The following is a 17329-nucleotide window of genomic DNA, read 5'->3' as shown; positions in this document are numbered from 1 at the left end:
GAGTTTGGTGCTGCAGGACAATGCACTGGACCGGTAGGTCATCTTGAACCACAAGATTGACAGTTTAAATTCACAGCTGCTCCTTGGAAACCCTGTACTCAGTTGCTATGAGTTGGAAACAACCTCAATGGCATTTAACAACATTATGTATATATATTAGCCCTGTATTCTGGTGAGTGGCTGGTGAGTTTGAACCGCTGACCTTGCAGTTCGAACTGACCTTGTAGTCCAGCCCTTACTGGCTAAAGTGGCTTTAAAAAACTGGATTGTTTCATCTTACTGTGAACACTTTGAAATGATGTTTTGTCTTGACCTGCAAGGTCAGTTGTTCAAGCTCACCAGCCTCTCTATGCAGGGACGTCCCTATGCAAGGACGCTATAGGTCAGAACTGCTCGACAACACTTAACAACAGCAACAACTTCAGACACACATGTACTCTATTCTAGTGCTGCCATAGACTGCTTTAATGTCTCTTCAGTTCATTGCCACCTCATTCTAAGCCCCTGCTTGTTATCCTTGTCCTTCAGTTACCATATGGAGAACTCTGCTTTTCACCGATGAGGTATATGCAAGGGGAAGCTTTGTATTTGCAACTGTGAGTGTATGCCCACCCACTGAGTATCCCATGTGTGTGCTAGAGTTGTGGCCTAGGAACTACAAGTCCATGTATGAGGTGGGGAAATAGTAAGTTCTGTAGGGACTTCGATTGTGAAGATGATCATCGATCAGCTTGAGATCCTGTGTGTACAGATAATCAGAACTGGGAGGTGTTGGGTCAGGTTGCCTCACAGCCCCGAAATGGAAGCATTGTGAAACCCAATCCGGCCCCAGAACACCCGCGCAGCATGGTTTATTAAGGCACAGAGCCCGTATACTGTAGGCTAAGCTGTACTTCCTGAAACCTAAGAACTCTGGAGTGCAATTGAGTTCTCTCCTAACCAGATCCTGTTCCCTAAAGCGGTCCTGTGACTCTCTCTGTGGTTTTCAGCCTGTCTGTCTCTGTGTGGTCGCAGATGGCTTCACTAAAGAAGGAACTTTTTTGTGATCATGAGCAAACACTTATGGTGGTAATAGAAGCATAGATGTGACAGTGGATCCCATGCGTGGACTCAGCGTTTAAGTCAGACTCATGAGCCTCACCTTCCTTCTGACAGGTTTCTTCTCCTGGTCTTTCATACGAGCAGTTGAACAGAGACCTCCTTGCCATTCAGTCCACCTCAGGATCTATGTGTCCTGTGTGTGTTTAAGCAGAGCTGTTCCCAGCCCACTTCTTTTTCTGTACATATCACTTTTCCTGTCGGTCTTCTTTCTCCTAACTGGACAGAGCAGATAGCTGTAAGATTTGAGGAATCCTGTAGGATAAGCACTGGACTCCAAGGTCACTTTGCATCACAAAGTAGGTGGTTTGACCCACCAGCTGCTCCTCAGAAACCCTATTTATTGCAGGGTTATTTATAAGCCACAACTGACTTGATGGCACTTAACTTTTGAATTCTGATTTTCTTACTATCTAGAAGTTTATTCTCTGGCTTACTCTTACTCCTACATCCTATAATGTCACTTGTGTTTTTTTTCTCTTTCTTTCTCTTTAAGGCATGAGAAGAGGTGAGGAACAGGGTGACTTTTTAGTTATGTGAACTGGCATTCCTCCTCTCTTTAAGCGCTCCTCCACAGAAGAACGTTTTCTCTCTTTCTGATGTCTGCTTCAGTACAGCACAATTATATAGTTGTTAGATAGTGACCCATCAAACCAAACTCACTCCTGTGGAGTTGATTCTGACTCTGAGAGACCCTATAGGACTGAGTACAGCTGCATCATAGGATTTCCGAGGCTATAAATCTTGGTAGTAACAGACAGCTTCATCTTTCTCCCTCAAAGTAGATGGTGGGTTCGAATGGATTTTTTGCTTCGCCCAGTGCTGAACCCACTGTGTCACCAGGGCTCCTTGGATAAGCCGAGTAGTCATTAATTATCTGCCTGGAAATTCTTGCAAATCTCAAAGTCTTTCTGGGTGAGAATTCACTGTGGATGGCAGTTAGGATGCCTAGGTGCTGAAACTGTTTTGGGGGCTGGTTGTGTGGTCGGTCCAGCACTCACAAGGTTGCCACTCCACCTCATGTAGCTGCTGTCTTGATGGAAGAAGCTAACTTTGGAGGATAGGACTGTATTCTCCCATCCAGGTGCCTGCCTTGTTAAGGTGTAAGAGGTGTGACCACACTACAAGGGGAGTGTGACCCCAGAGAGTGTCCGCCTCTCAGAGCCCAGCTGAGACCAGAGGCAGCAGACCCCAGCCCACTTGGGTCCTATGGAGATATTGGGGGTGGCAGGGCTTGAATGAATTATATTGTTGCTGTTAAATGCCACTGAATCTGTTCCAACTCACCGCGACCCTGTATAGGGTTTCCAAAGCTTTAAATCTTCACAGGAGATGAAATCCTCATCTTTCTCTTCCTAATAAATTATAAACTTATATTAAAAAGTTAGTGGAGTGCAGCTGAGTTCAGCACTCATGAGCTGTGTTGAGTGGGTGGAAAGGTACCTAGTGAGACTAGGGTCTGTCATCTGGCTTGGAGAGGAAGACCTGGTTTAAATGGAACATTTCCATTTTTAAGCATATTTCCATCCTTAAGCATGTTTTGTAATATTTGCTTCATTAAGGACTTTAAATTTTTTATTTGGTCATATATGCATGTAGAACATGTGTGTGTTTGTATATGAGAGAATGAGAGAAAGGGAGAAAGAAAGGGAAGGAGCGAAAGAGAAATGGCCCCAACCATTTCTCCCACTGCACTCTCTACTCAGCTGGGATTGATCATTGAGTGCAATGGCCACACAGAGCCCAGACACCACACTCACAGTTATGGGTTTATTAGGGAACAGATTATAGTCAAGACAGCCCCTCCTCAGCCATGCCTACAGGCAGGCGTCTCTCTGCCAGGCAAGGATGGGTACAAAGGTCTTTTAGGGCTGCCAGTAAATACCCATGGGGTGCCGTTCCTCCACCATAAGCTTCAGCATGAAGGCACTTGGCTCTAGTTCCTTTGGTCTGCAAACCTAGCTTCTCCAATGAAGTCCTTGGAGGTACCCCATCCTGCTTGCCTCTTAGATGGCTGCTCAGGAGCTTTTAAAACTCTAGTCACTGCTCATCAAAGTAAGATGTCAAACATTGTCTTTATGAACTATGTTATGCCAGTGACTAGATGCTCCCTGATACCCCCTGAGACTGAGGTGCTGAGTCCTCCCCAAAGCGTTAGGTTATGTTGAAGAAGTTTTCATGACTTTGTTTCCTGTATATTCGACTATATTCATGGAGATATTGGCAGTACATATAAATACATATAGAAGTAGTTTCTGTCAAACCTAGTATCTATATAGATTGTTATTGTTAAGTGCCATCGAGTGGGTTCCAACTCATAGCGACCCCAGATAGCAGGAGTGAGGAACATCCGGTATGGTGGAATCATAGCAACCTGCATAGAGTTTCCGACTCATAGCGACCCTGCATAGGGTTTCCAAGGAGCAGTTGGTGAGCTTGAACCACCGATCTTGCAGTTCAAATGACTTTGCAGTCTGATGCATTAGCCCACAGTGCCACATATAAGACTCTTAAAATCATTTGGTCTGCCCTTGCCAAAGCAACTGTAGTTCCAGCCATCACATTAGGTATGAGTTAAGTTGGTAATTTTGTGTGGCCTGTGAATGATGCTATAAATATCCAAATGGCCCTTGACAGCAAAGAGGAAGTTTCCCACCTCTGCCATATAGGGTTTCCGAGGAGCAGTTGGTGGGTTTGAACTGCTGACCTTGTGGTTCACAGTCCATTACTGATCCTACAGGGCCACACTAGAACTCCATGAAGAGACTTCAAAAAGTTCATGTTAAAAATTCCATTTTCCTTTTATTCTCTCTTGAAGGTCCCCTTGAACATATGTAGAAATATCTTCTGTCAGATCTATATTTGTTGTTGTTATGAAATGCGATACAGTCAGTTCTGACCCATAGCAACCCTGTATAGGGTTTCTGAAGAGCAACTGGTGAGCTAGACCTGCTGACCTTACAGTTCAAAGTGACTTTGCAGTCTGTCGCATTAACCCACAGTGCCACACCAGGACTCATACATAGTCCCGTACTCTCCCATGCCTATTGAGCTTGTATGTCTGTCTATGCATCCTCTCGTAGGTTGTGTATTTAATAGCACGAACCTTTAATTCTGTACTCCTAGAAGTGTTTCCCTTTGCCTTGACCATTTTTTGCTGCTCCCCCTCTATGATACTGTCATTTCATTCTGGTTTTAGATTTTTTTTTTCTCACCAGGCTCTTAAATTTCCATCTGTCTTGCTGGATGTACATCTTGTGGGTTGCTACATGTTCTTGTGCAGAAGAACTGCAAATCTGAAAATCATTGAAGCCATTATGATGACTTCTACCCCAATGTTTTCTTTTTTTGTTTGCCACAAACATTTCAAAACATATTTAGGAAAATACCTCAAAAGTTCACCAACCTAATACATCAACTTTTCTGTTTCGAATGTGGGCATATCTGACATAGTTATGAAAATTTTTTTAAGTACATGAACTTTTTTATTATCCTTTTTATTCACTTGACTAATCCAGTTTGGACTCCTGGTGTGGTGCTGTGGGATAAGCATTGGACTGTGAACCAGAAGGTCAGTGGTTCAAACCCACCAACTGCTCTTTGGAAATCCTATACAGGGTCGCTCTGAATCAGAACCTACTCAACAGCACTTAACAACAAAAATAGATCAATTTACCCATATACACTTCCCTCATGTTGCTAAAGTGTCATCATAATTTTACTGTCTGAACAGCTTTTCATCTTTTTTTTTTAATGCTTCGTAAGGTCATAGACTCTCTTCCTCCTATTCTGAACTATTAAATTGTTAATTTTTTAATAACACTGTGGCATGTAGTTGATCTGTTGTTGCTGTTCTCTTGGGTTGAGAATATTTTTCCCCCTCAGTGTCTCAATTACCAAGGAGCCCTGGTGGCCCAGTGTGTTAAGCCTTGGGCTGCTAACTGCACGGTTGGCAATTCAAACCCACCGGGCATTCCATAGGGGAAAGATTAGACTGTGTGTGTATATATATAAGGATGTGTAGTCTTGGAAACCCTATGGAGCACTTCTCCTCTGCCCTGTAACGCCACTCTGGTGGCAGTGGGTTTGGTTTGGATTTTTTTCTCTCTCTTTTTTTTTTTTGTCTCAGTTTCTTAGTGCTACTATAACATAGATATCAAACAATACCTTTAAAAGAATAGAAATGTATCTTCTCATAGTTCTGAAGGCTGAAGTTCAAATTGGGGCCATGGCCATGAATTTCTTCATTGTGAGTTGCCCTGGGCATTCCTTGTTTCCTTGGCATCACTTGGCTATCCTCACATAGTGTCTGTCCTCCTCTGTGTGTCTGTCTCTGTGTTTATTCTGGTCTTTTTATAACTCAGAAATGATTAGGTTTAGGATCCACCCTAAATGAGTATGGACTCATTTACATAACAAATCCCTTATTTCTAAACAGGATCACATCTACATATGCAAGGGCTAGGAATTTAGCACATGATTGAGGGGTGGCTGAGACACAGTTTGATCCATAACAGTCAGAATAGATGTCCAATAGTAGGCTGTGGTGCCAAACAGAGAAGCTCTTCCATGGCTTATAATGTATGTTGCCACGCTCCACATCTTGCTACACTCCAAGAAATAAATGCAAGTGTCTGTCTTTCACATAAAAACACTCCTGTGTTATTTTTAGTGCATCCTTCAGAGAGCTGTTCCCATTGGAATTGATCTCATATAATGAGTAATAGAAGGTGCTCTGTTAACATAATGGTTACGAGTCCGGCTGCTAACCTCAAGGTCAGGAGTTTGAAATTCTAGAGTGTTAACAGCAGCTCTAGGCCAGAGAAAGTTACAGCAGCTCCAGATCAGTCGTAGAAGAAACCGAGGCCACTTGGAGAGGTGAAGCAAAGTTTCAGGTTTATTAAGCCGGCTGGCTTAGAGGAGCTCACTTCTCTAGATTCTGAGCCCCGAGTGCAGGGCAGTGCAGGCTTATATGGGGATAGAATCAGGGAGGAGATAGGTTGCGGACCTGTTTGAAGACACGAGGGTAACCAGAAGATTGGTCCCGTTCAGTAACCTGATTATCATTCTAGCTTGTCTTCTGGGAGGGGAGGGTAATTAATGTTTCACCAGCGGTTCTGTGGGAGAAAGATGAGGCTTTCTGCTCTCATTTAGATTTACAGCCTTAGATACCCTGTACAGGGTCACTACGAGTCGGAACCGACTCCACGACATACCACCACTAATGGGTAATGGTGGTCAGCAAGGAAAGAATGAGCTCCTGGTTCTCCATCTACAGAGCGCATGTGCTGGCACGAGAGCAGCATAGCAGCATATGTGTGTGTAATCATCAGTCCTCCCTGCAATCCGCGTTGTCAGTCGCCAGCTGGTGTGCAGCCCTGCTTCAGTGTGTCCTTGGGAGTACGTGAGCTGTGAACTGTGAATATAGATGCGCATAGGAGAGGATGATGTGTGGGGTGCTTCTACTATCTCCTCCTCGTGCATATTTCCATGAGGACATAGTAAAAAGTGGCTCTCCATTTATAAAGGCTGTGTCTCAGTGAGCAGGAGGAAGAGGTAGGAGTGGAGAGTGGGAGCCATTTATAAGAACATATGTTGGATTCTTTTCATTTACCTCTTAGTGACAGTGATTGATGTGGCATGTAGTGAGCCTCCATTTGTCACTTCCGTAGTACACCTGGTAATGGGGTTAGGGGAAATCAATAAGGATTGGACAGAGGATATAGTTGGAGAAGGTAATATGGTATTAAAGACATTTCTCACAGTTAAGCTTTTTAGTGGTGACTTCTTGTGCTATTAGGTTTGGTCTTTTTAGACTCGAGTCATCAGTCTATCACCCCACTCATTCTTCACTTTCAGGAAAGGATTAACTTTGAACGTGAGATACCTGTTTTTAAGTAGAGGAAGAGGAGGAAGAAAACCCATATTCAATACAACTTTGGCCAGTTATGTTTCACGTATTTTGAAATATGGCCTGGCTTAGTTACGGCATTCACTAGTGCTCTAGCATGCCCATGACTTCCATACTGAATACTTGGTTGGGGAGCAAGAAAGGGCTGCATAAAGGCGAACTGAGGGTAGAAAGGAGTTGTGGCAACTTAGAGAAAGATCCAGGCTCTTATTCGACTTGCTGCTTTTATTTGACTGCCTACGTTGGGGCAAAGACATCTTTAAGAGTAGAAGAACAGTGATGATTTTGTGATTAGATCATGTGCACAGTGTAGACAAACTCTGAGATGAAAATCTGTACTACCAAACCTAAAATTGTTCTTTAGGCCAAACTTTCTGCATAGGCCTCAAAGGAGTGTTAATGTGTCAGGAAACTGCTGTCCAGTCCTTTTGGTTCATTCTTCTTTAGTTTTTGTCTCACTCAGCACATGGTTATCTTGCAAAGCAGAAGGTACTTACTTTGCCCTGCAAATGGACATCACAGCCTTGTCTTTGCAAATTCTAGCAAAGACAGAGGCCCATTGTGGAGCTAAGTACTTTTGGGCTGGTTGATTTTCCCACAGGGTGACATATCCTCCAGCAGCCTGCACCCAAAGGACTCTGGGTCTTACATACACAGGTCTGTGTAGCCAGGATGCTTGGGTGCCTAGGGAAGAAGTTCTGAAAAGAATGGTGTGGGATCAAGTAGATCCGTGGGAGCATGAGACTATAAGCTGATACCCACCTGCCTGTCTACCTTGTTATTTCTTGGTGTGAGCAATTGTTTCTTGAGCACCTGTTGTATGCTGGGTAATTTTTTCCTCATTGATATCACATATGGTATCCCGGTGTGGTGCTGTAGGATAAGCACTCGACTACAAGGTCAGTTTGAACAACAAGGTTGGTGGTTCAAATCCACCAGCTGCTCCTTGAAAATTCTGTCTAGGGTCATTATGTGTCAGAACAGACATCTCGGCACTTAACAATAACAGCAGTCTGTTTTGATTATCATTATGTCTCTGTGAGGTAGCTGGTGGTGTACCCAATTTTCTGAAAGAGGAAATTGTGTCCCAGGGAGATGATTGCAAGTCAACCACATCATAACTAATAAATTGCAGAACCAAGTGTGAAGCCAGATTATCAGGGATCCAACATCCAGCTGCACCTCACAGGTACTTCTGAAAGTGACAAACTGCCTCTTTAGCAAGTCCCCAGGAGTACGTTCAGCTTCATCTGGTGTTAATAATACAAGCACACCTAGCTTTAGGAAAACATAGTTTATGAAGATCAGAACTGGTTTATTTTAGAGTTCATTTTCATTTAGGAAGTGAATGGTCCTAGGAAGTGAATGGTCCTATTTACAGAATTAACCAAACAGTTTGTCAGAGCAGAGCGGAGGCTGCTGGAGGCTTGTGTTGTGGGGCTGACAACCTGAATGTCAGTCACTTCTTAGCTCTGTAACCTTGGGCTTAAAACTCCCTGGGCCTTTCTTTCTTTCTTTCTCTATTAAAGAGGAATAGCATAGGTTTCCTCTGTTAGTGTGAGATTATACTCCTTTAAGTGCTAAGCACTTCCTAAGTGCTGGCTGATAGACCAAGTCAGTTATATTTGGCTGATATTAGTGTCATGGAAACCCCATTATAGTGGAAACCTGACTCTCACTAACATATATAAATACTTAGATACCCCCAAACCACACTTAATGTCATCATACTGAACAAGACATCTGCTCCCTTACTTTGGATGTGTCATCAGGAAAGACCCATGGCTAGAAAGGAACATCTTGTTTGGTAAAGTTAGAGCGTCAGTGAAAATGAGGAAAAAAACTTCCATGGGATGGAGTGATGCACAACCACAACAGTGTGCTCAAGCATACTGAGGACCATGAAAGTGGTGAAGACAGGGCATACAACGTTCTGTTCTCTTATGTATAACTTAAAGGCAGCGAACAACAAAATGCCATCCAAATCTGTACCTCGTATAAGACAACGGAACAGACTGAGTGTGTGTTGGTGGGGTGGGTTAGGGTTAGGGTACGATTTCAACTGTACTGAGAAGAGAAGGGTGTATTTGACATCGTAAGATGCTGGCACAGTTACTGCCCCAAGGAAGGCAAGGACAGATAAACAAAACGTGCTAAAGAGCAGATGGGGACAGTGGATTATGCTGACAGTTGGGCAGGGATGGTCCTAAGATACAGTGAACGGCAAAGCTTAACAATAGCTGGGCCCTGTTTGCATTCATTAATTCACAACTAATGTCCTGGAGGGGAACATCATGCTTGGTAAACTAGAGGGTCAGTGTAAAAGAGGAAGACTCTTAGCAAGATGGGTTGACTCAGTGGCTGTAACATAGGGCTCAAGCAAAGAAACGATGGTGAGAATGGTGCAGGACTGGGCAGTGTTTCATTTTGTCTACTCAATGGCACTTAACAACAAGGGTGGCCTATTAGTTGAAACCAACTTGATGGCACCTAACAATAGCAGTTCACAACTGTTTGTTGTTGTTAGGCGCCACTGAGTTGGTGTCAACTCCTAGCTACCCTATGCACAACAGAAGGAAACACTGTCCCATCAGACCCCAGCCTCACAATTACTGTTATGCTTGAACCCATTGCTTCTTCCATCATGCCAGTCCGTCTCATTGGGGGATCTTCCTCTTTTTCACTGACCCTCCATTTTACCAAAGCTGACAACTCTTCGAGGCAGTACTATTGTTTTCCTGATTTTGTGGATTAGGAAACTGAGATACAGAGCGGTTTTAAGTTAGCTATGCAAGGGCACACAGCTAGTAACATCAGAGATTGGGGTCAGTCTCCTTCATCTGGTTCTAGAGTTAGTGCTGTTAGCCACTCGACTCCTGGTATGGCACTTTAGGATCAGCTCTGGATTGTGAATCACAAGGTCAGCAGTTCAAACCCACCAGCTGCTTCTTGGAAACCCTGTACAGGGTCGCTATGAGTCGGAATTACTCGACAGCACTTAACAACAACGACATATGTCTCTTACAACAGACAAGGTCTTTGCATTTAAGGAGTTTATAGTGTGTGTCTTGGTGTGGCATTGTGGGTTAATGTGATGAACTGCTAAGGCGGTTTGAACTGCAAGGTTGGTGATTCAGGCTCACCAGCTGCTCCTTGGAAACCCTGTACAGGGTCGCTATGGGTCGGAACAACAACAACAAAGAGAATCAGTTAAGCCGAAACCTATGATATAATCTGCCAGATAGCAAGAATTGCATTTAGTGAAATGGTTGTTGTTAGTGCTGTCAAGTTAGTTCCAATCCATAGCAACCTTGTATAGGGTTTCCCAGGAGCAGATGGTGGGTTTGAACTGTTGATCTTTTGGTTCAAACTGACATGTGGTCCAGTGCATTATCCTTCTGTGCCATACCAGACCTACTTAGCAAATTTAGATAAGGGGTTTTAAAGGTGGATACGGGTTGATGCTTTCCTTAGCCAGGGATGTTCTCTTTGAAATGATAATCCACTGACACCTAACTGGAAATACACACGCCCTAGAGAAATTTGTCAGCATATTAAAATTAATATCAAAAGCACGATGGACTGCCAAAAGAACAAAACAATCTGTGTTAGAAGAAGTGCAGCCAGAATGCTCTTTGGAAGCCAGAATGGCCAGACTTCATGTCTCATACTTTGGACACATTGTCAGGAGTGACTAGTTACTGGAGAAGGATATCAGGTTTGGTAAAGTGGAGGGTCAGAGAAAAAGAGGAAGACCCCCAACAAGATGGATTGGCACAGTGGCAGTAGCAATGGGCTCAAGCATAGTAATGAGTGTGAGGTTGGCCCAGGACCAGGCAGTGTTTTGTTCTGTATGCATAGGGTCGCTATGAGTTGGTACTGACTCGATGGCACCTAACAACAATGACAAGAGGGAAACTTGGGTTAGATGCATTCCAGATAGATGGAACAGCTAGAAGGAAGACGGTGAAGAGGCAATGTGCTTGTAGGTTTGGGAAGAAAGGTGGAATATGTGTAGGAGAAATATTGAGGGGTAGAGGCCAAATCACATTAGGTTTCATTGGCCAAAATCAGGGGTTTGGGTTTTATTCTGAAAATAATAGGCTGCCATTGGACAATGTACATAGCAGAGACACCTGTTCTAATTTATATTTTAAAATACTTACCATCTTGGGTAAGTCATTTCTTCTTTCTTGGTATGTGAATCCTTAGTTTTCAATGAGGATGATAACTCATTAGGTTATGGGATGAATAAAAGAAAATTTATAAAGCACTTGTACCTCACCTTAAGCTTAATAGGTATGAAATAATTGTTATTATATCTATTATTATATTATTCAGAAAGGTTATGCCCATGGTTTATAACTACCTGTTTCATTGAGAACATAGAGCACAAGGTATAATTATTAATTAATGAAAATTAGCTCTATCTGTCATATAACTGAAAGGCATTACATTAATTTGCTAGAATGCTCCTGTGTTTATTGCAGAATTGAAATCCTTACCTTCTTGTTGATCATAAAAAGGTGTACATCTTTTATCTAAATGCTTAATGACAAAGAATAAAGAAGAAGGAAATCATTGTTACCAGTTGGTGAAGAGCATTTTGTATTTCTGTATTTATTTTTTAAATGAGATTATAATACATATACTGTCTTAATAGCGTTCTTAAAATTAATTATAACAGTCTATGTACTTTCTTTGTCAATCAATGGAGATAAATTTTTTTAATGGCTACAGGTTGTGGAACAGTGTTGGTGGTTGTGTGACACTGAGTCAGTTCTGACTCATTGCAACCCTGTATCGGGTTTCTGGTGTGGCTTTGCGGGGTTAATGTGCTGGACTGCAAAGTCAGTTTGAACTGCAAGGTTGGCGGTTCAGGCTCACCAGCTGCTCCTTGGAAACCCTATACAGGGTCGCTATGGGTTGGAACCAACTTGAGAGCACTTAACAACAACATAGAGTTTCTGAGGCTGTAAATCTTTACAGGAGCAGAAATCCTCATCTTTCTCCTGTGGAGAATCTGGGAGATTAGAACTGCTGACCTTGTGGTTAGCAGCTGAACTTGTAACCCACTAGTCTACCACGGCTCCTGTAGAGCCTGGGATTTAAAATACTGTTATCACAGTTGTTGTTTTATTAAGTGCCGTTGAGTTGGTTCCAACCCATAGCTACCCTGTATAGGGTTTCCGAGGAGAAGCTGGTGAGCTTGAACCATCGACCTTGCAGTTCAAATGGCTTTGCAGTCTGGCACATTAATCCACAGTGCCACACCAGGACTCCAGTAGAACCATCCTTTTTATTGCCATGTTCTTTTCCACTGCCTGTGCTTACCTTTTCCACTCTTACTCATGTTTGATCCATGGTGGGCATGGGAGTTTGCTTTAATCTGAAGCCATCTGTTCCCAGATCTGAAAACCCATCCATTTCTTCATGGTGTCAGGGTTTTGTTACTGTCTCCATAAGCCCCATCTTGCCTGGGATGCCCACAAACAGTAGCCATCTGCATGGTTTGACTGTTGGTCATAGATGTTTGGGCTTCATTCTGAAGGCAGCAGGGATCTGTGAAATCAGGGGCTTCTTAACTAGGCTGTGTGCAGTCGAGAGGAATCTGTACACAGCAGCACACAAATGGATCTATCTGGGGAGCAAAAGAATGGGCGTGAAGGAGGGGAGCAGTGGAAAAGCTTCTGCAGCCGTTTGGGTGGAATTAAGAGAGTTGATACAGGGATCCAGACGGTAAGGCTGAAGAGGAGGAAGAAGTAGGTGAGAAAGTACACTTTGCTTTGCATGATAGTTATTGCCCGTGGGCAAAGGGCTTCAAAAAGTGTATTGAAAAATTCCATGATCTTTTCATCCTGTTTTCCCACGAACGTTTTGAAACCCTCTTGTCTACATCTCATGTGTTCTTTACACATAATAATCTCTCCATCTCCCAGTGATAGAATAAACTGAATTCTCAGAGAGGTTTGTAGTCTCATGTATATTAGGAAAAATATAAACAGGTGTGTGTGCATGTGTATAAGTACAACAAATACAAATTTGTATCCGCCTAGATGTTTTTGTCCAGAGATTTTAAAAAGAAAAACTGGATTTGGTCAGGGCATACCATTTCCAATTTGAACACGTATTCATTCGCTGAGGTTTCCTTTCTGGCCATGAAAACCATTTGGGCTTTCACCCTTTTTTGAAGAGGCTCCTGTGTAAAGAAAGGGGTTCCCACACACCAGGGTGAAGGCTGTGGAGTTGGCATGTCTGTAGACACATATTTTGGACACTAATGAGGGATGTAAGAGCCTGGCAGTTTCCAGTGAGGGGTGACCTGTGATCACTGGGTGTGTTTTTCCTGTTTAAACATTTCTTCTCAGACCTATCATCTTACTTTTAATCCTCACTATCCCCCTGCATGCTTAGCTTTTGGGTTTTTTTCCAGTTTTAAAGTATTGTTTGTTGTTTTTTTAAAAAATATTTAAAGACATTATTAAATATTGAACATTTGAACCTAGTTTATCAGTCTAGGAACATAATCTTGAACATATTAGCTATTTTCTCTCTTCTCCTAGATTAAAACCAAATCAAGTCACATGGTGAAGCTGAAGACCAGACTTTTGCTTCACGTGCGCAATAAAGTTTAAAAAAACAACCAAGAGCATATATTGTACCTCCTCTTTCATTTTATTGGCTCATTGTTTTATACCGTGTCTGAAATTGTAGCACATGTAAATGTCCTGTCCATGCTGAGCGTTTATATGTCCCAAACCAGCCAGTATTGTTAAATCAGTCTCAAACCTGCTCTAAATTGGGCTACCAAGTTTGTAGTCTTTTTCACATTCATCAGTAACTCTTGCCCTGTTTTGCCCAAATCTCATGTTTAAGGAAACATAGAAAGGGAATGGTTACGTTAGTGCATAAAAATATACTTCTCTACGAAATAACTCACCCATAAAGATGCTCGGAAAAGATGTTGGTTTTGTTTGTTATGAGATAAAAACTACTGCCATTAAGGCAGTTCCTATGTATGGCAAGCCCACGTATGTGTGTGTCAGAGTAGAGTTGTGCTCTTTGGTGTTTCCAGTGGCTGATGTTTTTTTGGAAGTAGATCACTAGACCTTTCTTCAAGGTGCCTCTGGATGAACTCCCAACCTTTAGGTTAGCAATTGAGTGCTTTCGCCACTTACCACTGAGAGGCACCTTTTATGATAAAGGAGTCAACATGTGAGGAGCTTTCAGACACTGCAAGATACTGGTACCTTCTCATTTCCTCCTCAACACTATTTTGAACTGTGTGGTGTCCTAACATCAGTGAGAATCTGAAACTGTACTCAGTGAACTGAAGAACTTTGCCAGGTTAAACAGTGTCTGGAAACTACTAGATGTTCAAGGAATATTAATGGAATTAATCGATTGATTGCACATCTGATAAATACAACAGGCTAGAGTCAAACTAGGGGATACACTAATAATGGTAGTTGATGTTTGCTGAGTTCTTACTGTGACTCGAACACAGTGCTAAACATTTTCCAGTCTCATTTACTCCTTACAAGTAGTTTTCCAAGGATCTTAAATATTCTTCTTCTACAGAGAATCTAAAGAACTCTGGTAGCATAGTGGTTATGAGTAGGGCTGCTAACCCCAAGATCACCAGTTCAAAACTACCAGCCAATCCGCGAGAGAAAGATGTGGCTTTCTGGTTCTGTAAAGATTTACAACCTCGGAAACCCTATACATGGTCCCTATGAGTCGGAACCAACTCTATGACACATACCACAACCACCACCACAGAGAAAATACTGGTAAATGTTCTAGTAATAAGATTTAAACTCAGAAACTTTAATACTAGAGATCTTGATTTTGATCAGTGAATTGTGTTGCTTCTGTAAATTGCCTAGTATTCATTATATAAAGTGTTTCTAAATATTCTGGCCAAAAGGTATTTGCTGGTTAAAATGTTTACTAAGCATTGGGTAAAAAGAAATTGAACATGGCATCTTACTTTAGGAATTCTCTGAGCTTTCAGTATGCTAACACAACATAAAAATCTTTGAGAGAGGATATGTTGTTGTTGTTAGGTGCCATTAAGTCAGTACCGACTCATAGAGACCCTATGCACAGCAGAACAAAACACTGCCCAGTCCTGGACCAACCTCACAATTGTTGCCACACTTGAGCCCATTGATGCTGCCACTTTGCCAATCCATCTCACTTGGGGCCTTCCTATTTTTCTCTGACCCTCCACGTTACCAAAGATGATATCCTTCTCCAGCAACTTGTCTCTCCTGACAATATGTCCAAAGTATGAGAGATGAAGTTTGCCCATCTTGGCCTCCAAGGAGCACACTCTGGCTGTACTTCTTCCAACACAGATCTGTTGGTTCTTTTGACAGCACATGGCACTTGCAATATTCTCCTCCAACACCATAACTCAAAAGCATCAATTCTTCTATGAGCTTCCTTGTTCACTGTCCAACTTTCGCATGAATACGAGGTTATTGAAAATACCATGGCGTGGGTTAGGTGCACTTTAGTCCTCAAGCTGACATCTTTGCTTTGATTCTTGACTGCTGCTTCCATGAGTGTTGATAGTTGATCCAAGAAGAATGAAGTCATATGTCCAGTAGTGAGGATTTGTGTTTTCTTTACACTGAGATGCAATTCATACCGAAGGTTGTGCTCTTTGAGCTTCATCAGTAAGTATTTCAAGTCCTTTTCACTTTCAGCAAGCAAGTTCCTATTATATGTATATTTCAGGTTGTTAACGAATCTTCCTCCAATCCTGATGCTAATCACAAGGCCGGCAGTTCAAACCTACCAGCTGCTCATTGGAAACCCTTTCTAGAGCAGTCGGTATGAGTTGGAACAGACGCGACAGCACTTCACAACTACAATAAGCACATGGATATACCATAAATAAAGTATGCACATACCATATGTTATCAAGATCTTGCCTTCAAATTTGTCCTGAAAAGCCACAGAAATGGAAAACAGAATTTTGCTCCTCATTCACTTCTGGTGCCCTGGTACTTACCTCTGCTTTCTTGTTCCTTATTTCGCTTACTCCTGTTGACCCAATTACCAATTGTAGAGTGTCTCATCCCAGTGGAATGGAGGAAATCATCTAACAATATCATTAATGTCACACTCAAGGCAGATTTTGCTGATGATAATTCCTAAGCAGTTGCAGCAGTCCATTGACACTGAGCTGCCAGAAATTCCAGCTGGATTCAGAAGAGAACATGGAACTAGTAATATCATTGCTGATGTCGGATGGATCTTGGCTGAAAGCAGAGCATACTCAAAAGATGCTACTTGTGTTTTATTGACTTTGCAAAGGCATTTGGCTGTGTGGGTCACAACAAACTGTGGATATCATTGTGAAGAATAGAAATTACCGAACACTTGATTATTCGGTCTATGTGCCGAACAAATAATACCAGAAACTGGATTATATGAAAAGAACATGGCATCAACTTTGGAGGAAGAATCATTAACAACCTGTGGTATGCAGATGATACAACCTTGCTTTCTGGAAATGAAGAGGACTTATAATGCTTACTGATAAAGATCAAAGTCTTCTGTGTGGATTGTACCTCAATGTAAAGACAACAAAAATCTTCACCACTGGATCAATAAATAACATCATGATAAGTGGAGAAAAGATCGAACTTGTCCACAACTTGGTTTTATTTGGATCCATAATCAACACTCATGGAAGCAGCAGCCAAGAAAGAAAATGATGTATTGCATTAGGCATATCTGCTGCAAAAGACCTCTCTAAGTGTTACAGAGCAAAGATGTCAGTTTGAAGAGTAAGGTGCATCTGACTTAAGCTATAGTATATAATTTTTTTAATTTTTAAAGGATTTATTTATACCACCTTGGTCTTTAAAAGTTGTAACATTCCTTTATTAAGGCCTAATAGCCAAAACTATGTGCAGGTTATGCTTTATATGAAAATATCTGCCAAGAGGGCAGGTGGGGATGAAACCAGCTCACATTTTGTCTGCTAAACTTTGGGTCCTAATATGGGGCTACATCTGCCAAAGGAAGGGATGCTTTCATTTAATCTTTACAAAGGGAGAAATCAACTTTAAAATCATGGAGTTCAATGCCTATACTTCTTGTCTGCATGGCTGCATCTTTAAACCAAGGATTATTCATTCTTTATTGAAATCAAAGTCCTAAGATTCTGGATCACACTACAAAAAACAAATGAGAACAGTGTCAAATCCAATAAGCATGAGTTTGATGCTGAAATCTCAAAGGATAGCAATTTATTATACATGTTTTTGTTGTTGTTGTTAAGTACCGTCGAGTTGGTTC

At 42.0% G+C, this 17329-nt stretch overlaps 1 protein-coding gene across 1 annotated transcript in view; it reads left to right on the top strand.

Annotated features, from left to right (window-relative positions):
* The window catches only part of IQGAP2 (IQ motif containing GTPase activating protein 2), a 373356-nt gene that overhangs the window by 78792 nt on the left and 277235 nt on the right, over positions 1-17329 (top strand). The gene's annotated exons all lie outside the window — the stretch shown is intronic.

This window comes from Chrysochloris asiatica, unplaced genomic scaffold, assembly GCF_000296735.1.
Source record: "Chrysochloris asiatica unplaced genomic scaffold, ChrAsi1.0 scaffold00234, whole genome shotgun sequence".
Classification (NCBI taxonomy): domain Eukaryota; kingdom Metazoa; phylum Chordata; class Mammalia; order Afrosoricida; family Chrysochloridae; genus Chrysochloris; species Chrysochloris asiatica.
This window is presented reverse-complemented; position numbering and strand designations above follow the sequence as displayed.